The following is a 23828-nucleotide window of genomic DNA, read 5'->3' as shown; positions in this document are numbered from 1 at the left end:
TATGCAGATGACACCACCCTTATGGCAGAATGTAAAGAAGAACTACAGAGCCTATTGATGAAAGTGAAAGAAGAGAGTGAAAAAGTTGGCTTAAAGCTCACCATTCAGAAAACTAAAATCATGGCATCCAGTCCCATCACTTCATGGCCAATAGATGGGGGAAACAGTGGAAAAAGTGGCTGACTTTATTTTCCTAGGCTCCTAAATTATTGCAGATTGTGATTGCAGCCATGAAACGAAAAGACGCTTACTCCTTGGAAGGAAAGTTATGACCAATCTAGACAGCATATTAAAAAGCAGAGACATTACTTTGTCAACAACGGTCCTTCTAGTCAAGGCTATGGTTTTTCCAGTAGTCATGTATGGATGTGAGAGTTGGACTATAAAGAAAGCTGAGCACTGAAGAACTGATGCTTTTGAACTGTGGTGTTGGAGAAGACTCTTGAGAGTCACTTGTACAGCAAGGAGATCCAACCAGTTTTTCCTTAAGGAAATCAGTCCTGAATATTTTAGGAAGGACTAATGCTGATGCTGAAGCTCCAATACTTTGGCCACCTGATGCGAAGAACTGACTCATTTGAAATAGACCCTGATCCTGGGAAAGACTGAAGGCAGGAGAAGGGAACAACAGAGGATGAAATGGTTGGATGGCATCACCGACTCAATGGACATGAGTTTGGGTGAACTCTGGGAGTTGGTGATGGACAGGGAGGCCTGGCGTGCTGAGGTTCATGGGGTTGCAAAGAGTCAGGCACAACTGAGCAACTGAACTGAACTGAACTGAATATTCCATTGTCTGGGTATACCACCGTTGATTCATCCATTCTACTTAAGCTATCTACTTAAGGACATCTTGATTGCTTCCAGGCTTTGGCAAACATGAATAAAGATGTGAATAGCATCCAAGTATAGCTTTTTGTGTGGTTTTAGAAAAGGCAGAAATTGTAAATTTTCATTCTCTTCAGGTAAATCCCAAGGAGCATGATTACTGGTTCACAGATAAAAGTATATTTAGTTTTGTAAGAAACTACCAAATTGTGTTCCAAAGTCACCTTACCATTTTGCATTCCTACCAGCAATGAATGAAAACTACTTTTGCTCCATTCTTCCCAGCATTTCATGGTATCAGTGTTCTAGTGACTGGCTGTTTTGATAGGTATGTACTGGTACCTCACTGTTATTCTAATTTGCATTTCCCTGATGTTATATGATGTGGAGTATCTTTTCATATGCTTATTTTCCATCTGCATATCTCTTTGGCAAGTATTTCTCTGCTAAGGTCTTTGGTCCATTTTTAATCAAGTTATTTTTTTTCTTATTGTTGAGTTTTAACAGTTATTTTTGTATTTTGGATAAGAGACTTTATCAGATGTGTTTGCAAATATTTTCTCTTTAGTCTGTTACTTGTCTTTTCATTTTTTGATGTTATCTTTCCCATAACAGAAGGTTTTCATTTTCATGAATTCCAGCTTATCAGTTCTTCCTTTGGTGGATTGTGCCTCTGGTACTGTGTCTAAAGAGTCGTCACCATACTTAATGTCATCAAGCTTTTCTCCTCTGTCATCTTCTAGGAGTTTTATAGTTTTTCATTTTACATTTAGACCTATGATCCCTTTTGAGTTATTTTGGGGGAATGATGTAAAGCAAATGTCTTCTTGTTGTTGTTGCTCAGCTGCTAAGTCGTGTCTGACTCTTTGAGACCCCACAGACTGCAGCATGCCAAGCTCTCTTGCCCTCTATTATCCCTGGGAGTTTGCTTAAATTCATGTCCATTGAGTTGGTGATACTATCTAACTATCTCATCCTCTTCCATTCCCTTCTCCTTTTGCCCTCAATCTTTTCTAGCATCAGGATCTTTTCCAATGAGTTGGCTCTTCAAATCAGATGGCCTGAGTACTGGAGCTTCAGCTTCAGCAACAATCTTTCCAATGAATATTCAGAATTGATATCCTTTAGGATTGAATGGTTTGATGTCCTGGCAGTCCAAGAGACTCTCAACAGTCTTCTCCAGCACCAAAATTTGAAAATATCAGTTCTTTGGCACTTAGCCTTCCTCATGGTCCTACTATCGCATCGTACATTACTACTGGAAAAAAACATAGCTTTGACTATGTGGACCTTTGTTGGCAAAATGATGTCTCTGTTTTTTAACATGCTGTCTAGATTTGTCATAGATTTCCTTCCAAGGAGCAAGCATCTTTTAATTTCATGACTGCAGTCACCATCTGCAGTGATTTTTGGAGCCCAGGAAGATAAAATCTATCATTGCTTCCACATTTCCCCCTCCTATTGTCCATGAAGTGATGGGACCAGATGCCATTATCTTAGTTTTTTTGAATGTTGAGTTTCAAGTCAGCCTTTTTATTCTCCTCCTTTACCTTCATCAAGAGGCTCTTTAGTTCTTCCCTTTCTGCCATTAGAATGGTATCATTCGTATATCTCAGATTGTGGATATTTCTGCTGGCAATTGTAATTCCAGCTTGTGAGTCACCCAGCCCAGTATTTCACAAGATGTACTCTGCATATAATTTAAATAAACGGGGTGAGGATATGCAGCCTTGTTGTACTCTTTTCCCAGTTTTGAACCAGTCAGTTCTTCCATGTCCAGTTTTAATTGTTGCTTCTTGACCCACATACAGGTTTCTCAGGAGACAGGTAAAGTGGTATGATATTCCTATCTCTTGAAGAATTTTCCACAGTTTGTTGTGATCTACATAGTCAAAGGCTTTAGCATAGTCAATGAAGCAGAAGTAGATGTTTTTCTGAAACTCCCTTGCTTTCTCTATGAGTCAGCAAATGTTGGCAATTTGATCTCTGGTTCCTCTGCCTTTTCTAAACCTAGCTTGTGTATCTGGAAGTTCTTGGTTCATGTACTGCTGAAGCCTAGCTTGAATGATTTTGACCATAACTTTGCTAACATGTGAAATGAGTACAGTTGTACTGTAGTTTGAACATTCTTTGGCATTGCCCTTCTTTTGGATTAGAATGAAAACGACCTTTCCAGTCCTGTGGCCACTGCTCAGTGAATATCTAGATTCATTTTTTGCATCTAGATGTCCAGTTGTTCCAGCAGTATTTGTTGAAAAGACTATTTTTCTCCATTGTATTGCCTTCGTTTCTTTGTCAAAGATCAGTTGACTTTATATGGTCTGTTTCTGGGCTCTCTATTCTGTTAGATCGATCTATTTGTCTGTTCTTTTGCTAGTACCATGCTCTCTTGATTACTGTAGCTTCATAGCAAGTCTTAAAGTTGGGTAGCATAAGTCTTACAAGATTGTTCTAGTTCAGTCTTATGTTGACTATTCTGGGTCTTTTGTTTCTCTATGTAAACTTTAGAATTGGTTTGTCAATATCCAAAAATAACTTGCTGGAATTTATATTTGGATCTCATTGAATCTATAAATAAAGTTTGGAAGAACTGACATCTTGCCAGTATTGAGTCTTCCTCTCCATGAACATGGATATCTCTCCTTTTATTTAGTTCTCTGATTTTATTCATCAGAATTTTCTCATTTTTCTCTTAATATACATATTGTGTTAATTTATATACAAGTATTTCAATTTGCAGGTGCTAATGTAAATGGTATTGTGTTTTTAAATATCACTTGTTCATTGCTTGTCTATAGGAAAGTGATTGACTTTTGCATATTAATCTTTTATCCTGCAAACTTGTTATAATTGCTTATTAGTTCTAGGAATGTTTTAATTGATTCTTTCAGATTTTCTACCTTGATAATTATGTCATCTGCAAAGAAAGACAGTTTTATATCTTCCTTCCCAATATGCATGCTTTTTATTTTATTTTTTGTCTTACTATATTAGCTAGGACTTCCAATATAGTTTTGAAAAGGAGTGGTGAGGGGGCCATCCTTGTCTTGTTCCTGATGTTAGTGGGAAAACTTCAAGTTTCTCACCATTAAATATGATGTCAGCTATATGTATTTTCATAGATATTCTTTATAAAAGTTGAGGAAGTTTGTTGTTTTCTAATTTATTGAGTTTTTTAAAAAAGGTAAGTGATAATCTCTGTCTTTCAATTGGTTCACTTAGACTATTGATATTCAAATACTTTTTATATAGTTGGAGTTTTATCTGCTGTTACTTTTTTCTGCTTCTTGCTATTTCTCCTGGTTCCAAGTTTGTCTTTGTTCCAAGTTGTCTTGAACTCTTTTTCTGCCTTTTGTAGTTGTAATTGAGTTGTAATTGTAATTTACTTGATTTCATTTTCTCTCCTTTCTTAGCATATTATTTATGCTTTTTTACAAAATGGCTACCCTGGAGTTTGAAATATACATTTACAACTGATCTGAGCCCTGAGAGAGACCATGCCTTACTCCTCTTCTATTTCTTTTTAATATAGGTAACTTCTGTCTCAAGGATTGACTCTGTGATTCAAAACTGGAAATTCAAATGTAACAGTGGGCATTGGGGGTGAGGTATATTTCATTAGGTAGAGCCTTTTAATGCCTTAAATTGGCCCCCAGATGATCCGTCCTTTGCTTCCTTGTGCAAGTTGCTCAGTCATGTCCAACTCTTTGCGACCCCATGGACTATATAGTCCATGAAATTCTCTATCCTCTCTGGAGTGGGTAGTTGCTCCCTTCTCCAGGGGATCTTCCCAACCCAGGGATCAAACCCAGGTCTCCCATATTGCAGGTGGATTCTTTACCAGCTGAGCCACCAGGAAAGCTCTTTTCTTCCTTACTGCATGGAATAGTTGGTGCTAGAGCTGCCTTTGTTAAGCCTTTCTGTTAATAAGACTGCCTTTGAGTAGACTGATGTAAAGACACTATACCAGTTTTCCATTGCTGCCATAACAAGTTACCAGATATTTATTAAAGAACACAGATTTATTATCTTATAGCTCTGTAGGTCAGCAATCTGGGTGGGCATATGTGGCTTCTCTGTTCCAGGTCTCAGGCGACATTAAGGTATTGGCTGGGGTGGGCTTGTTAGCTGAAGGCTCTGAGGGAGAATTTACTTCCAGGCTCATTCAGGCACTTAATGGAATTAAGTTCCATGTGGAAGCAGGACCAAGGTCTGTGTTTCCTCTCTGGATGTTGACTGAGTCTCTCTCAGCTTCTGGAGGCCATCCATACTTCACATAATGTGACTCCCTTTCATCATCTTCAAAGTCAGCAGCCATGGATTGAATCCTTCACATGCTTTGAATCTCTCTGAATTCTCCTTCTGCTTCATCTATCCTGCTTCCAGCCAGAGAAAGTCCTCTGCTTTAAAGAGGTCATTTGTTTAGATTGGGCCAACCCAGATAATCCATAAAAATCACTTTACTTTATGAAAGTGAAAGTGAAATTGGACTGTAAGCTACCAGGTTCCTCCATCCATAGGATTCTCCAGGCAAGAATACTCGAGTGGGTTGCCATTTCCTTCTCCAGGGGATCTTCCTGACCTAGGGATTGAACCCTGGTCTGCTGCATTGTAAGCAGGTGCTTTACCGTCTGAGCTACTCCAGTTTGAAGCACCCAACTTAATCACATCTGCAAAATTCCTTTTACCATTTAATATAGCATATCTTTTTTTTCCTGCTATATGTAATGTGCCTTATGTCCTACTTGCCTCCCAGTTTTTGTCTTTGTCTTTGTTTTCAGCAATTTGATGACAATATATCTAGCTGTTCATATTTATTCTCTTTGGTGGTTTCTGAGTTTCTTGGATGTATGGTCAATCATCCTTGATTTAGGAAAAATTAAACTGTTATTCCCTCCAAATATTTCTTCTGTTCAAGTTTCTCTCCTTGTGAGTTTCTAACTACAAGTATATTGAACTGGTTTGTATTGTACCTCTTAGATTCTCCAGATTCTCTTTCTAAAAACGTCACTCCCTTTTATTGTTATAATACCATATTTTTCATTTCTGAAATTTAAGTTTGATTCATTCTTACTGTTTTCCTCTCTCTCCTGAAAGTATCACATATCATACAAACTGCCTGACTTTTTCACTACAGCCTTAAACATATTTATTATAGTTATAAATTCCATCATAGCTCCAATATCTGTGCCATATCAAAGTCTGGTTCTATGGATTGCTTTGTCTCTTAACAGTGTGTTTCCTTTTTAAAAAACCCAACATCTCTGTAGAACGGTACAGACTGAGGAAAAAGTTTTTATGCCTAAAAATTAGCACATGTTTCTTTTTTTAAGCCTTTAGGTTGAGAAAATTGTGTCATGAGTTGAGCTACATTTGTATTTCATTGTTGTCGTGGTTACTGCAATGCCCCGCAGACTTCCAGTTTCTTTAGCATTACCTTGTAAAGTGAGACTGATTTTTCAGAGGATATTTCTTATTGTCTTCCCTTTGAGCCTACATCTCAGAGATGGTTTCTCTCTATGCTCTTGATGCTTTCTTAGCATTAAATTGGTGGTGGTGTTTGTTCAGTTCAGTCACTCAGTTGTGTCCGACTCTTTGTGACCCCATGGACTGCAGCACACTAGGCTTCCCTTGCCCTTCACCAACTCCTGGAGCTTGCTCAAAATCATGTTCATCGAGTCAGTGATGCCATCCAGCCATGTTATCCTCTGTCATGTCCTTCTCCTCCCACCTTCAATCTTTCCCAGCATCAGGGTCTTTTCCAATGACTCAATTCTTCACATCAGGTGGCCAGAGTATTAAAGTTTCAGCTTCAGCATCGGTCCTTCCAATGAATACTCAGGACCCATATCCTTTAGGATTGACTAGTTTGATCTCCTTGGAGTCCAAGGGACTCTCAAGAGTCTTCTCCAACACAACAGTTCAAAAGCATCAGTTCTTCAATGATCAGCTTTCTTTAAAGTCTGACTCTCACATCCATAAACGACTGCTGGAAAAACCGTAGCTTTGACTAGACAGACCTTTGTTGGCAAAGTAATGTTCTGCTCTTTAATATGTTGTCTACATTGGTCATAGCTTTTCTTCCAAGGAGCAAGCGTCTTTTAATTTTACAGTTGTAGTCACCATCTGCAGTGATTTTGGAACCCAGAAAAATAAAGTCAGGTTGTTGCTATTGTTTCCCCATCTTCTTGCCATAAAGTGATGGGACTGGATGCCATGATCTTAGTTTTCTGAATGTTGAGCTTTAAGCCAACTTTTTCACTCTCCTCTTTTACTTCCTCTGTAGTTCTTCTTCGCTCTCTCTCATAAGGGTGGTATCATCTGCATATCTGAGGTTGTTGATATTTCTCCCAGAAATCTTGATTCCAGCTTGTGCTTCATCCAGCCTGGCATTTCGCATGATATACTCTGCATATAAGTTAAATGAGCAGGGTGACAATATACAGCCTTGACGTACTCCTTTCCCAATTTGGAACCAGTCTGTTTTTCCATATCTGGTTCTGTTGCTTCTTGACCTGCATACAGATTTCTTAGGAGGCAAGTCAGGAGGTCTGGTATTCCCATCTCTTGAAGAATTTTCCACAGTTTGTTGTGATCCACACAGTCAAAGGCTTTGATATAGTCAATAAAGCAAAGGTAGATGTTTTTCAGGAACTCTCTTGCTTTTTCAATGATATTCAGCACTTACTGGACAGTTGCTAGGGGGCTTAGGCAGGTTCCCTCTGTTGCTCTGATCCAGCCTTAGTCTTAGAAAGGCACTGTGCCCTGGGTCTTAAGAATGAGGTCTCGCCCTCCCCTATCCAGGGATGAAGTATGTTTTTCTGTTCCCTTCTCCCAGCTTCAGTGGCTCTTCACCTGTGCTCTAAGGCATCAAGCTCATCTTCCCTTCACCCCCAGGAAGTCAGGCTTGTGTTCCACAGGAAAGGCAGAAGAGAATGACCTGGAGGGTGCTTTATGACTTTCCCTCCATGACTGCTCTAACACTCCTCCCAACCCCCAACTCCCATCCTGGTCTTTCACAGCAAAGGAGGTTTTCTCAGGACCCTCTCACTACTTTCAATCTTTCCTGTAAGCAACCTTGAAAGTCATGGAGAAGAGCCCACAAGTGGTTGCAAATTCTCCTTGTATCTGCAGCTCTCAAGGGTTTTATATTCTCTCTCCCGCCCCCCCCCCTTTTTTTTAACTCAAGGGTTCTCTAGTCTCTTGATAGCCCACAATAGGATATTAAGAATTCATTACAACTTTTAACCAAATTCTTCTTACTAGTTTCTATGGCATCCAGTGACATCTCTCTTTGGAAAGGCTTGTCTTTCTGAGATTTCACATTTCCTTACAGCCTCAGCTCTTCGGTTATTTTTTCTTGCTGTGCTTTGTGCTTTGTGGCTCAGTCACGTCCGACTCTTTGCGACTCCATGGACTGTAGCCCGCCAGGCTTCTCTGCCCATACGGAGTCTCCAGGTAAGAATACTGGAGTGGGTTGCCATATCCTTCTCCAGAGAATCTTTCCAACCCAGGGATTGAACCCACATCTCCCACATTTCAGGCGGATTCTTTATGGTCTGAGCACCAGGGAAGCCCAAGCCTGCAAATTTGATTAGGGATGCTTTTTTGGTAGTCATAGGATGGAAACAATGTTTTGTACAGCTTTCTACATCCTAAGTGCAAGTCAGACTTTCAGTGTTTTAGACAAGTTTTGGAAGGCTTCTATACTATATTTCTATTTTTAAAATATAGGTATGCATACCCATTTCAGGCTTCCCTGGTGACTCAGACGGTAATGTAGCTGATATGTGGGAGACACGGGTTCAATCCCTGAATTGGGAAGATCCCCTGGAAAAGTGAATGACTGTCCAGTCCAGTCTTCTTGCCTGGATAATCCCATGGACAAAGGAGCCTGGCAGACTACAGTCTACTGGGCTTCCCTGGTAGCTCAGCTGGTAAAGAATCCACCTGCAATGCAGGAGACCCTGGTTCGATTTCTGGGTTGGGAAGATCCCCTGGAGGAGGGCATGGCAACCCACTCTGGTATTCTTGCCTGGAGAATCCCCATGGACAGAGGAGCCTGGCAGGCTACAGTCCATGGAGTTCAGAGTTGGACATGACTAAGCAACTAAGCACACACTCTTTTAATTAATTTTCCCAATAGAGTACATTAGAGAATATTTGTCATATGGCAGAATTATCCTGAATAAAAATACTGAATGGCTTGTCCCTCTGGTGAAATATTTCCTCAGTGTACATTCTAATGGAGTGAGTCTGCAAAGAAAATGCTAGTGCCAGCTGTTGCTTTGTTGCTCTCTCTCACTCATATAATCTCTTCCTTATTCTCTGTTTTCTTTCTTTATTTCTACTTGTAGCACCAGCCACATGTTTCTCAGTTTGGGCTATTTTTATGAGATATTCCACAAAAAATACTATGCAGTTATTCTGAGCCCCAGCACAATCTCCCTTTACCGGGAGCTGAGCTATGAGCAGTGAGGGCAAGGATTACAGTTAAGGTTTACATCTCCTTTGGCAAATAGCTAACCATCTCTGGCTTCAGTTTCTTCATCTGTCTGCTTTCCCTCCATTCTCACTGGCTGCAGCTTAGTTTCCTTTGCTGATTCATCCTCGCTTTACTAATCTCTTAAATTGGAACATCCCAAGATTGAGTCTTGAATCTCTTTTCTATGTGCTCATCCCCTGGTTATCTCATCTAATCTAGTGACTTTGAATACTATCTAAACACTAAGAAAGTGGAAGATTTACATCTCCATTCCTTACCCTGTGTTCCACTTCAGATCCCTTTATTCAAGTCTCTACTCAATGTCTCCACTTGACTTTTAATAGACATGGAGGTTTCAGCACATCTAAAACTAAGCTCTTGAGTCCATTCTTCCGCAATTTACTTCCCTACAGTCTTTCTCAACTCAGTTAAAGAAAATTCCATCTTTCCATTCACTCAGGTTGAAAAAAATAGAGATTTTTAAATTTTTTATTTCTTTTTTTATTGAAGGATAATTGCTTTACTGAATGTTGTTGTTTTCTGTCAAACTTCAGCATGAATCAGCCATAGGTAGACACATATCCCTTTCGAACCCCTGTCCCGTCTCCCTCCCCATCTCATTCCTCTAGATTGATACAGAGGCCCTGTTTGAGTTTCCTGAGCCATACAACAAATCCCCCCTAGCTCTCTATTTTACGTATGGTAATATAAGTTTCCATGCTACTCTCCCCTTACATCTCACTCTCTCCTCCCGTTTCCCCATGTCCATAAGTCTATTCTCTATGTCTTTCTCCATTGCTGCCCTGCAAATAAATTCTTCAGAACCATTTTTCTAGATTCCATATATATGTGATAGAATACAATATTTATCTTTTTCTTTCTGACTTACTTCACTCTGTATAATAGGTTCTAGGTTTATCCACCTCATTAGAACAGACTCAAATGTGTTCATTTTTATGGCTGAGTAATATTCCATTGTATATATGTACCACAACTTCTTTATCAATTCATCTGTCAATGGACATCTAGGTTGCTTCCATGTTCTAACTATTGTAAATAGTGCTGCAGTGAACAATGGGATACATGTGTCTTTTTTTCAGTTTTGGTTTCCTCAGGGTATATGCCTAGGAGTGGGATTGCTGGGTCATGTGGTGGTTTTATTCATAGTTTTTAAAGAAATCTCCATACTGTCAGTGACTGTACCAATTTACGTTCCCACCAACAGTGCAAGAGTGTTCCCTTTTCTCCACACTCTCTCCAGAATTTATTGTTTGTAGATTTTTTTATGATGGCCATTCTGACTGGTGTGAGGTGATATCTCATTGTAGTTTTGACTTGCATTTCTCTAATAATGAGCCAGAGGATGAGATGGTTGGATGGCATCACCAACTCAATAGATATAAGTTCGAGCAAACTCCACTCTGGGAGTTGATGATGGACAGGGAGGCCTGGTGTGCTGCAGTCCATGGAGTTGCAAAGAGTCAGACACGACTGAGCTGAACTGAATAATGAATGACATTGAACATCTTTTCATGTGTTTGTTAGCCATCTGTATGTCTTCTTTGAAGAAATGTCTGTTTAGGTCTTTTTCCCACTTTTTGATTGTGTTGTTTGTTTTTCTGCTATTGAGTTGTATGAGCTACTTGTATATTTTGGAAATTAATCCTTTGTCAGTTGTTTCATTTGCTATTATTTTCTCCCATTCTGAGAGTTGTCTTTTCACCTTGCTTATAGTTTCCTTTGCTGTGCAAAAGTTTTTAAGTTTAATCAGGTTCCACTTGTTTACTTTTGTTTTTATTTCCATTTCTGTAGCAGGTGGGTCATAAAGGATCTTGTTTTGATTTATGTCATTGAGTGTTCTGCCTCTGTTTTCCTCTAAGAGTTTTATAATTTCTGGTCTTACATTTAGGTCTTTAATCCATTTTGAGTTTATCTTTCTGTATGGTGTAAGGAAGTGTTCTAATTTCATTCTTTTACATGTAGCTGTCCAGTTTTCCCAGCACCACTTATTGAAAAGGCTGTCTTTGCTCTGTTGTATATTCTTGCCTCCTTTGTCAAAAATAAGGTACCCATAGGTGCATTGTTTTATTTCTGGGCTTTCTATCTTGTTCCATTGGTCTATATTTCTGTTTTTGTGCTGGTACCGTACTGTCTTGATGACTGTAGATTTGTAGTATAACCTGAAGCCAGGAGATTGATTTCTCCAGCTCCATTCTTCTTTCTCAAGACTACTTTGGCTATCTGGGGTCTTTTGTATTTCCATATGACTTGTGAAATTTTTTTGTTCTAGTTCTGTGAAAAATGTCATTGGCAATTTGATGGGGATCACATTGAATCTGTAGATTGCGTTTGGTATTATAGTCATTTTCACAATATTGATTCTTCCTACCCAGGAACATAGAATATCTCTCCATCTGTTTATGTCATCTTTGATTTCTTTCATTAGTGTCTTATGTTTTCTGTGTACAGTTCTTTTGTCTCCTTAGGTAAGTTCATCACTATAGATTTAATTCCATTTGTTGCAATGGTGAATGGGATTGACTCCTTAATTTCTCTTTCTGATTTTTCATTGTTAGTATATAGAAATGCAAATAATTTCTGTGTATTAATTTTGTATCCTGCAACTTTGCTAAATTCACTTATTAGCTCCAGTGATTTTCGGATACTATCTTTAGGATATTCTATGTACAGTATCATGTCATCTGCAAACAGTGAGAGCTTTACTTTTTCTTTTCTGGTCTGGATTCCTTTGATTTCTTTTTCTTCTCTGATTGTTGTAGCTAGAACTTTCAGAACTATGTTGAATAATAGTGGTGAAAGTGGATGCCCTTTTCTTGCTCCTAATCTTAGGGGGAATGCTTTCAGTTTTTCACCATTGAGAATAATGTTTCCTATGGGCGTATCATATATGGACTTTACTGTGTTGAGGTAGGTTCCTTCTATGCCCATTTTTTGAAGAGTTTTAATTACAAATAGGTGCTGAATTTTGTCAAAGGCTTTTTCTGCATCAATTGAGATTATCATATGGTTTTTATCTTTCAATTTGTTAATAAGGTGTATCACATTGACTGATTTGCATCTATTGAAGAATCTTTGCATTCCTGGAATAAACCCAACTTGATCTTGGTGTATGATCTTTTTGATGTGTTGCTGAATTCTGTTTGCTAAAATTTTGTTGAGGATATTTGCATTTATGTTCATCAGTGATATTGGCCTCTAGTTTCCTTTTTGTGTGTTGTCTTTTTCTGGTTTTGGTATCAGGGTGATGGTGGCCTTGTAGAATGAGTTTGGAAGTTTTCCTTCCTCTGCAATTTTTTGAAAGAGTTTTAGAAGGATAGGCATTAGCTTTTCTCTAAATGTTTGGTAGAATTCTCCTGTGAAGCCATCTGGGTCCTGGGCTTTTGTTTTTTGGGAGATTTTTGATCCCAGCTTCAATTTCAGTGCTTGTAACTGGGTTGTTCATAATTTCTATTTCTTCCTGGTTCAGTCTTGAAAGATTGAACTTTTCTAAGAACCTGTCTATTTCTTCCAGGTTATCCATTTTATTGCCATATAGTTGTTCATAATAGTCTCTTATAATCCTTTTTATTTCTGCATTGTCTGTTGTAATCTATCCTTTTTCATTTCTAGTTTTGTTGATTTGATTCTTCTCTCTTTTTTTCTTGATGAGTCTGGCTAAAAGTTTGTCAATTTTGTTTATCTTCTCAAAGAACCAGCTTTTAGTTTTATTAATCTTTACATTGTTTCATTCATTTCTTTTTCATTTATTTCTGCTTGGATATTTATGATTTCTTTCCTACTAATTTAGGTGCTATTTTTTTGTTCTTCTTCTTCTTTGAAAAAGAAGTTGTTTTAGGTGTAAAATTAGGTTGTCTCTTTGGTGTTTTTCTTGTTTTTTTTTGAGGTGGGATTGTATTGCTATAAACTTCCCTCTTAGAACTGCTTTTGCTGCATCCCATAGGTTTTGAGTTGTCCTGTTTTCATTGTCATTTGTTTCTAGAAATTCTTGATTTCTCTTGATTTCTTCAGTAACTTGTTGCTTATTTAGAAACGTGTTGTTTAATCTCCACGTGTTTGTGTTTCTTATAGTTTTTTTTTCCTTGTAATTGATATCTAGTCTCATAGTCTTGTGGTTGGAGAAGATGCCTGATACAATTTCAATTTTCTTAAATTTACTGAGGTTTGATTTGTGACCCAAGATGTGGTCTATCCTGGAGAATGTTCCATGTGCACTTGAGAAGAAGGTGTATTCTTCTGCATTTGGATGGAATGTCCTGAAGATATCAATGCGCTTCATCTCATCTAATGTATCATTTAAGACTTGTGTTTTCTTATTAATTTCCTGTTTTGATAATCTGTCCATTGGTGCGAATGGGGTGTTAAAGTCTCCTACTATTATTGCGTAACTCTCAGTTTCTCCATTTCAATCTGTTAGTGTCTGTCTTGTGTATTGAGGTGCTCCTAGGTTGGGTGCATAGGTATTTACAATTGTTACATTTTTCCTCTTGGATTGATCCCTTGATCATTATGTAGTGTCCTTCCCTATCTCTTGTAATATTCTTTATTTTAAGATCTATTTTGTCTGATATGAGGATTGCTACTCCAGCTTTCTTTTGCTTTCCATTTGCATGGAATATATTTTTCTGTGCTCTCATTTTCAGTCTATACATGTCTTTAGGTCTGAAGTGGTTTTCTTGTAGATAGCATATATATAGGTCTTGTTTTTGTATCCATTCAGCCAGTCTGTGTCTTTTGGTTGCAGCATTTAATACATTTACCTTTAAAGTAATTATTGATATATATGTTCCTATTGCCATTTTCTTAATTGTTTGGGGTTGATTTTGTAGATCTTTCTTCACTTGTATTTCTTGGCTATATAAGTCCCTTTAATATTTGTTGTAAAGCTGGTTTGGTGGTACTGAATTCTCTTAACTTCTGCTTGTCTGAAAAGCTTCTTATTTCTCCATCAATCTTGAATGAGATCCTTGCTGGGTACAGTAATCTTGGTTGTATACTTTTCCCCTTTCAGTACTTTAAATGTGTCCTGTCATTCCCTTCTGGCCTGCAGAGTTTCTGCTGAAAGATCAGTTGTTAAGCTTATGAGGTTTCATTTGTATTTTACTTGTTGCTTCTCCCTTGCTTTTAGTATTCTTTCTCTGTATTTAATCTTTGTTAGTTTAATTAGTATGTGTCTTGGTGTGTTTCTCCTTGGGTTTCTCTTGTATGGGACTCTTGGTGCATCTTGAACTTGATTGACTATTTCCTTTTCCATATTGGGGAGATTTTCAACTATAATCTTTTCAAAATTTTCTTATACTCTTTCTTTTTCCCTTCTTCTTCTGTGATCCCTATAATTCGAATGTTGGTGCATTTGATATTGTCCCAGAGGTCTCTGAGACTATCCTCAGTTCTTTTTATTCTTTTTACTTTATTCTGCTCTTCAGACGTTATTTCTGCCATTTTATCTTCCAGTTCACTGATTCGTTCTTCTGATTCAGATATTCTGCTATTGATTCCTTCTCAGTTCAGTTCAGTTCAGTCGCTCAGTCGTGTCCGACTCTTTGTGACTCCATGAATTGCAGCACGCCAGGCCTCCCTGTCCATCACCATCTCCTGGAGTTCACTCAGACTCATGTTCATCGAGTCAGTGATGCCATCCAGCCATCTCATCCTCAGTCGTGCCCTTCTCCTCCTGCTCCCAATCCCTCCCAGCATCAGAGTCTTTTCCAATGAGTCAACTCTTCACATGAGGTGGCCAAAGTACTGGAGCTTCAGCTTCAGCATCATTTCTTCCAAAGAAATCCCAGGGTTGATCTCCTTCTAGAGTGTTTTTAATTTCAGTAATTGCGTTGTTTGTCTCTGCATGTTTATTCTTTAATTCTTCTAGGTCTTTTTAAATTGATTCTTGCATCTCCTCCATTTTGTTTTCAAGGTTTTTGATCATTTTTACTATCATTATTCTGAATTCCTTTTCAGGTAATTTGCCTATTTCCTTTTCATTTATTTGGACTTCTGTGCTTCTAGTTTGTTCCTTCATTTGTGTAGTATTTCTCTGCCTTTTCTTTTTTTTAATTTATTGTGTTTGAGGTCTCCTTTTCCCAGGCTTTAAGGTTGAATTCTTTCTTCCTTTTGGTTTCTGCCCTCCTAAGGTTGGTCCAGCGGTTTGTGTAAGCTTCAGATAGGTTGAGATTTGTGCTGAGATTTTTTTTTTTTTTTTTTTGTTTTACTAAAAAATGTAGAGACATTTTTAAACTCCCTTTTTTCTCATGAATATCACATTTGATTCACCAGCAAATATTTTCAGTTCTACTTTCACATTTTATCCTGAATTTTATTTCTCTGTTTTTCTCACATTTTCTCCCATCCTGATTCACAATACCATTATTTCTCACTTGCATTACTGCTGTAGTGCCCTAACTAGTCTCCCTGCTTTTGCCTATCAGGATATGCTCAATACACCACTCACTCAGAGTCAATCAGTTAAAACATAAAGCATATCCTATCCTTTTTCTGCTCAAAACCCAAATAACTGACCATCTCAGAGTAAAGGTCCAAATCCTCTCTGCTGCTGCTGCTGCTGCTGCTAAGTCACTTCAGTTGTGTCCAACTCTGCGCGACCCCATAGACGGCAGCCCACCAGGCTCCCCCGTCCCTGGGATTCTCCAGGCAAGAACACTGGAGTGGGTTGCCATTTCCTTCTCCAATGCATGAAAGTGAAAAGTGAAAGTAAAGTCACTCAGTAGTGTCCAACACGTAGCAACCCCAGGGACTGCAGCCTACCAGACTTCTCCATCCATGGGATTTTCCAGGCAAGAGTACTAGAGTGGGTTGCCATTGCCTTCTCCCCAAATCCTCCCTAGAAGGCTATATTTGTATGGCCCCATTACTTCTTGCTTTACCTCTTGCTGTTTCCCTCTTGCTCATCTTCTTATTGCCATGAGAGCCACACACATCTTCCTTTCTCTGGGCCTTTGCTCTTGGTGTGATTTTCTTCAGCCTGTGATGTTCTTCCCCTATATATCTGAATGACTCAGCTTCTCTTTTTCTTCAAATCTTTATCCTTAAACATATACTCTTAAACAAAGCCTTCTCTTTTCTAAGAGTGTATTTCCTTCCCACCTGAGCCTTCCTAATTGTTTCCCTGATTTGCTTTCTCTTATAGCATCCATCTGCATCTACACTAGTCAGGATGGGCTAGATTATGCCTCAACGACAACAACAACAACAACAACACCCCAAATCTCAATGGCCTTAAAGTGACAAAAATATGCTTCTGGCTCAATTTCATGTCGACTGATAATGGCCATGGCCTCTGTTCTTTGCAGTCATTCAAAGCTCAGGCCCCACCTGGTTAACTGGTGGAGAGTCTGGCACCAGCATTTCAACATGTTGGCCTAGAAGTGGCAAACAGTCCTCTTTGCTCACAATTTGTTGTGTGTGTTTGTTACTAAGTCATGTCTGACTCTTTGTGACTCTATGGACCATAGCCTGCCAGGCTCTTCTGTCCATGGAATTCTCCAGGCCAGAATACTGGAGTGGGTAGCCATTACCTTCTCCAGGGGATCTTCCCAGCCCAGGGATCAAGCTGGAGTCTCCCACATTACAGGCATATTCTTTACCAACTGAGTCACTAGGGAAGCCCTGGTGACTTTCTCATCAACAGCTAATTTCAAAGCTATGGAAATTTCTAAGATATTGAAATGGCTAACTTCAAAGTTATGGAAGCATATACTCTCTCCTTGTGCTCAGGGACAGCAACTTGTTTCTTTCTTGGGCCCTATTTGTTGTTTTCCTGGGAAGACGGCAAGATCTTTGAGTTACAAATATACACCAGGGATATTCAGCATCACACCTGCCACCTCGTTCTGCCTGATGACACACATGTTGATTGCTCTCTGTGTGGTTACAGAGGCTTTTGCTGAGTTTATGAGGGGAGACAGGTCCTAGTTTCCCTTCTCAGCCCCTTGCCAGACAAGCTCTATGATTCTGGGGGCGGGGCGGGGTGGGGGGGCCCCACCGGAGTTAAAAAATGAAAGAAATCACAAACATAGTTTCCTTTTGCCCGAGGCTTGGTGGAAATGTGCCGTCTCTGATAACAGTGAGAGCTGCTGATAGGTGTTTCCGTGTGTGCTTCTGTATCTTACGGGTTTATGTGACACTTTATCTAGAACTTCTGCGCTGCGCAGACACCCGCCGGTGGAGGAAGGAATGGCCCTGCCGCCCTTCGCTTCCTTTGTTGGGCTGCTCTTTCGGAGTCATGGCGCCGTCGCTATGGAAGGGGCTGGTGGGCATCTGCCTCTTTGCCCTAGCCCACGTGGCCTTTTCCGCTGCACAGCATCCTTCTTATATGCGATTAACAGAAAAGGAAGATGAATCACTACCAATAGATATATATAGTTCTTCAGACACTTCTGGCCTTTGTAGTTACCTGTTATGGTATAGTTCATATTGCAGGGGAGTTTAAAGACATGGATGCCACTTCAGAACTAAAAAATAAGACATTTGGCACACTATGGAATCACCCATCATTTTATGTATTTAATCATCATGGTTGAGTACTGTTCCGGCCTTCGGATGCAACAAATTCTTCAAACCAAGATGCATTGTCCTCTAACACATCATTGAAGTTACGAAAACTTGAATCACTGCGTCGTTGAGATTTTTACAAATTATAATAACAGGACAGGACACAAAGCTGAAATATTAGAGTTTGGGATACAAAACACTCCCCCATCAGTATTTATATTGATCGCTCAGACCTAATTTTAAAAGTCTGCTACCCTTATTTGTACACTGTTAATCAAGTCATTAATGGAGTATAAGTTATCTGTGAAATGAGTCTTTGATCTTTCAGAGAGAGAGTTCTTTTTTCATTAAAAAAAATTCACATTTTTTGTAAAAGTCACTGTTTTGAGCACATTTCTTTGAAAAATGTTGATGGTTTTGTAATTATTTATTTTCTTAGATTTCTTTTGCACTACAGTTTTTAGAATCCTTTTGGAAATAGTGTGACTACTGCATTTTGCAGTATGAATGGTAGTAAATGGTCTTAAGTTCTTAACAACAAATGGATTTCTCTAAAGAGACCAAAACGGTAACTTATCAGTTTTCCTTATGCCCCCTAAAAAGTGGCTCTGCTTCAGCAGATACTTGCCAGTTTTTAATTTATCCATGACTTCTCACCCTACCCCACTCCCATATACCTCCTAACATCAGCTGTCTTGTTTCATCACTTCTGTGGGGTTCAGTGTGCAATGAGCAATTTTTGTGTCAGAAATCCCCTGTCATAACAAATAGATTTAACAAACTCAACTTACGTAAAGCTACCTGTGTTCTCTTCATACATCTGTAAAAAGATGTCCCTAATTGATTATGTAGTGTAAGGATAGTTGAAGATAGACCAGAAAGACTGTCCATGAATTAATTATCCTGCCTGTGTAGAACAGTGATCACTGAAGAAAACTGATTAGTTGTTACTAGCCAGTTTAACTTATTCAAAGCCTCTGTTATTTTATTGCATACTAAACTAGTGAATTAGTTGGAGAAGGCAATGGCACCCCACTCCAGGACTCTTGCCTGGAAAATCCCATGGATGGAGGAGCCTGGTTGGCTGCAGTCCATGGGGTCGAGAAGAGTCGGACACAACTGAGCGAATTCACTTCACTTCACTTCACTTTATCTAGAACTTTAATTAGGGCCCAGAATTGTGGAGGAAAAGGGTTCACCATCCCTTGAATACTAATGCAGATTACTGTCTTGCCTCCTTTAAAAAGATAACATTTTCATGCTAAATTAGTGCAGATTATCTACTCAAGGCCATCTACATATAATATAAAGGACTGTGGAACTGTTTAGAACTGTTTTGGTCTCATGTTACATGTTATTGATGGGAGTGGCTGACAATGTAACTGTGATTCCTTACCAGTGTCAGTTTATTGCTACTCTGTTTATTTCACTGCGCAGTTTCATGTTTCAGTATAACACTGAAGGACAGAGGAGAGGAACAAGAGAGAGAAATTCTCAGGGAATGATCATTCTAAAAATAAATGTCATGAAGGGAATTTAGGGAGAGCACGCAAGTGAAAATGATCCTTAAGTTGACTACAAGTGATTCCGTGACTAATGGCCAGCCAGTTAAATTCTATCCAAAGGGCAATTCCAAGATTTCATGAATCCCAGCCTTCTTCAGCTTTTTTTTATGATTTTGCCAAAAAATCAGACCTGTTGCCTTTTTGGCCTGAAGTTAATGCTGCCTGTTTGTGTTGCTGATTCCAAGTTTTGGTTTATTATGCCACATTCAAAAGTAACAGTTTTTCAAATAACCACTTCATTATTTTTAAAAGACAAGTATCTCACATGTATCTGTAAATGCCATGTTTGAGAGGAAAATATTCTGATGAAAACCAGAAATGCAGTGACTAGGATTGCTGTGTCTGGCCCTTTGTTAGATGAATTAGTGTTTCAGAGAGAAGAGGTTTCTCGGTTTGTCCTGAGAACAAATCTACAGTCTGGTTCCAGTGAATCTGTCCAGTGTCATGAGAGAGAGAGAGAGAGAGAATCGGTGCAGTTACTTTAAGGTCTTTTCCAGCTCTGAGATTCCAAGTACCTCTGCGCATGAAATTTCCATTTCAATGAAACTGGCCTATTTGCTTTCCGTAACTGTGTGCAGGGTTTAGAGTTTGACATAACAGTCTCCTACCATTTTCTGACTGAAATACTCTTCCAAGTCCTTTTATTATAATGGAAGAGACTCCCAAGGGCAAACCACATATAAATTATGGTTTGATATCATTTAAATCACTTGAAATGGGTTGCAAGTGAATCAGTGTTTCCCAGCAATTCCATTTCACCTTTTCCTAACCCTTTTCAGTAAGATCATGGCTTATTGTTTCTCATTCACCCCCTAATTCGACTCTAATTTTCAAAGCTCTGCTGAAGTCCCATGCTCCCCACAAACCTTCCCTGGAGAGGAATCTCTATACCCTCTAACTTCAATAAATGGAAAACATTGCTTAATATACCAGTATTCTCTCCAACTATCTGGTAACCTCCACAGGGCAAAAATAGTATTACTTCCTTTGAGAAGTGGTCCTAAAAGTATCTTCCTTTCATGCTTCAGAAAACTCCTTTTCTTTCTTTGTAGATGTTAATTCTCTGGGTATAGCCCTTACCACATGGTGTTAAGAGTTAAAACCTAGTGGTCAGTTAACATAGAGCCAACACCTAGAGGTGAATTATGAGACTAGCTTTATTTTGACCTGTATGTTGTGAACATTCAGGAGTCATCTACTCTTCTGGTGCTAGAAGTAGAAGGGGGAAGAGGTAACACAACATGATGTAACATAGCAGCACGTTTAAATGGTTATTAACCTGGAAATATTAAGGGGGATAGATTGGAGATGTGATAACTTTGGTGATTATAAAAATGAGGGAGAGTGAATGGTCTCTTCAGGTTAAATCTATGGGTGTTATTTAGACCCAGAAGACACAATGGCCACATTCCCTAAAGAGGGATGAGGCTACCTTATCTGGGGCTATGGGAGAGCTGTATTTGAAGCATGAAAAAAATGACATTAGGAGGATGCAGGGTGAAGTTGTGGAAACAGAAATGGGAAGAGAAAAACAGAGAGAAGAAAAGTTAGAGGAAGTAAGCAGCTTAGGGGAATTAAGTAAGGTTTTCCGAAATAAAAGGAGAGGTAGTATGGAAAATTTATCTAGATTGTATATAGAAGAAACTAAGAATTCAAGGTTGAGGTGGTCTTGTCTTTATGTCCCCAGAGTGCGGCATATAGCATCCTGTTCATGAGAAACTCCCTAAAAATAATTTTTTGAAATAAATTGAATTGGAAGGGACAATTTTGACCAAAATTTAAAGAATTAGTTTGTAGACAAAGATAAAAATGACTTTTCCCCTCAGATATCACCATGCCAATAGGAAGAACTGGGATTTTATTCAGTAGCATACGAAGGGGGTGAATGAGAAACAATAAGCCATGATCTTACTGAAAAGGGTTAGGAAGAGGTGAAATGGAATTGCTGGGAAACACTGATTCACTTGCAACCCATTTCAAGTGATTCAAATGATATCAAACCATAATTTATATGTAGTTTGCCCTTGGGAGTCTCTTTCATTATAATAAAAGTATTGGATGATGAAACAACCTATACTGAAGTGGGCAAGGTTAAGAATGGTGAGAAAAGAGGGAAAGTTACTTTTTCCCTCAAGCTAAGCTTTTCAGAAGAGAACCACTGTTCCAAAAGCCCAGGATGATAGTGAAGCCCAGCCATAGGCATCTTTATATTTGAATTTCTCCATGTTTGATGCCAATTTTATAGCAAGGGATGAAAGATGACTGCCAGGGTGACCCGGGTGCCTGCAACTGTGGCCAAAGTAGGCAAGGCAGAGATTAAATTGGTTTTTGAGGAAGACTGTGATGGTTGGGATTTAGTGTCATCAATGACAATGTCAGTGCTTCAGAAAGTTGGGAAGACTGGACCTGAATATGCAGAGCTAGGGGTGCAGATTTCAGAGTAAGCTAAGTATTTAGTAGCTATCAGCTAACTTATTGTTGTATCCTGAGTGTAAAAGAGTTCCCTGAATGAGTTAAAGACTGACTCTTAATGACTAGCCAAGCTGTGAGGGCCAGAAGAGGAGGAAAAGTAAGGGAGAAACATAGAGAAGTGTGCTTAGGAAAAACTTCTAGAATACCATTGAGTTCCGGACTAAAACCAAGGTGGGTGTGGGTGCACGTGTGGAAATGCATGCATTAAGGTGGGCAGAGGTGTTAAATGCTATAGAGAAATTATGGAGAATGGGCACTTGAAACAAGTGCCTGAAGCATGGAATTCTCCAATCTGCACCAAAATTGTCTCAGACATTCTAGAATCATTAAAGCCATTGAAATTGTTCTAATAGTTGTGTGGAAGATAATAGGTTTTCAGTGGCTCTCCCATGGACAGTAGATGAATGTTAAGAATTAGTCTACTATTGCTCATTAGGGGGTACTGAGGTATAATGTTGCTAAGTAGATGGAATTGAGTATGCTGGGCTTAGCATCATGGCTCCTGGCCATGCTGTCCCAGCTCCATAAAGCTGGCCATCGTGTTTCCATAAATGACTAGGATGAGATGCCTGGAATGGGATAAACACCACGGCAATTAAGTACGTGCATTTTTTGATGTTTGGAAACTCCTCTTAGAAAACCCCACACTCAGAAGAAAGGTTTCTATTTGTGTATGATATCAAATGGTGTCAGATGCTTATGGTCATATATTAATTATAAGTTAAAGAGTAGATGGAAAGACTTTTGAACAAGATATTTTAATAGCACATGTCTTACACAATGTCTTGTAGGATAGATTATCCTAGGCATCACACCTACCCATCCTTACTATTCCTTGGTTTGAAATTCCCTTCCTCCTGTTCTCCGGAAAAGTCCTTTTTGACATTCAAGACCCAACTCAAATGCTTCTTCTATGCCCTTCCTGACCGAATCATTTCTAATCAGCCAGTGTTCTTTTGAATTACCTCAGCGTACAGCTTACTCCTTTATATAGAATTTATTATGTGTTTTGAGTAATAACTCATACACTTCTGTACTCTCTAACATAATCCATTTTCTTTGAAGAGACTTACTTGTTTATCTGAGTATTAACTTCTATTTAATAAAAACGTAGGATGGGTTTGTTCAATCATTTGAAAACTATTCACTGAATATTTTCTCTGTGCTAGGGATACTGTCCTTATGTAGCTTCCAATCACATAGAAGCTGTACCTTGATTTATAGAATGAATATCTGGTTGAAATGCAAGGAACTTTAAAAATTCAAAGTACACCCAAATGGAAAGAATCCATTAATAAGGTCTTATTGATAACAACTAAATATCACTGAGCTGTACTGTTTAGAAGCTGCTTTCCAAAACTATTTCATTTAATCCTACCAGTAACTCTGAGAAGGTAGCTATGTATGACTAATCCTAATTTAGATGGAAGAATGTGACAGTCAGACCTTAAGTTAATTATTCATATAACAAGGGCAATTGTGGATTTAACTTGGGACTTGAATACAGGTTTTCTGGCTCCAAACCTCATATCTTCCCACCATTCAGTCCTCCATCCCTAATGCACCTCACCTTACAGTACAGGCAGAGTGTCTCAAGGACATGGGAATAATAGCATTTACATGGCCAAAAATGTTAGCAACAATCTCATAAACAATATAAGTTTATCCATTTTTCATATGGATTCCATATGATAGCTCTCAGATGTAATGAAAAATTAGGCTCAAACTAACTGTACAAACTTTAAAAGATCAAGTCCTTATCTCTAAAATGGATACAAATTTCACCAAAATAAATTCAATTGTGAAATTATTGAGATGATTGTTAAACTCTGTTAACTTGCTGAGGTGTTATGAAATAAGTTTATCTACTATCAAAGGTTACTGTGATATTGAATGGTTTGCCTGGGAAACGAACAGAGATCATTCTGTCATTTTTGAGACTGCATCCAAGG

General features: G+C 38.7%; 1 protein-coding gene and 1 pseudogene across 10 annotated transcripts in view; both read left to right on the top strand.

The window, feature by feature from the left end:
- Positions 1-23828, top strand: part of ABI3BP (ABI family member 3 binding protein) — a 291620-nt gene that overhangs the window by 36263 nt on the left and 231529 nt on the right. The gene's annotated exons all lie outside the window — the stretch shown is intronic.
- Positions 17571-17970, top strand: LOC102182631 (annotated as a pseudogene).

The sequence above is a fragment of the Capra hircus genome, chromosome 1 (assembly GCF_001704415.2).
Source record: "Capra hircus breed San Clemente chromosome 1, ASM170441v1, whole genome shotgun sequence".
Lineage (NCBI taxonomy): Eukaryota > Metazoa > Chordata > Mammalia > Artiodactyla > Bovidae > Capra > Capra hircus.
The sequence above is the reverse complement of the archived record's forward strand: the minus strand, read 5'-3'. Positions and strand labels throughout refer to the sequence as shown.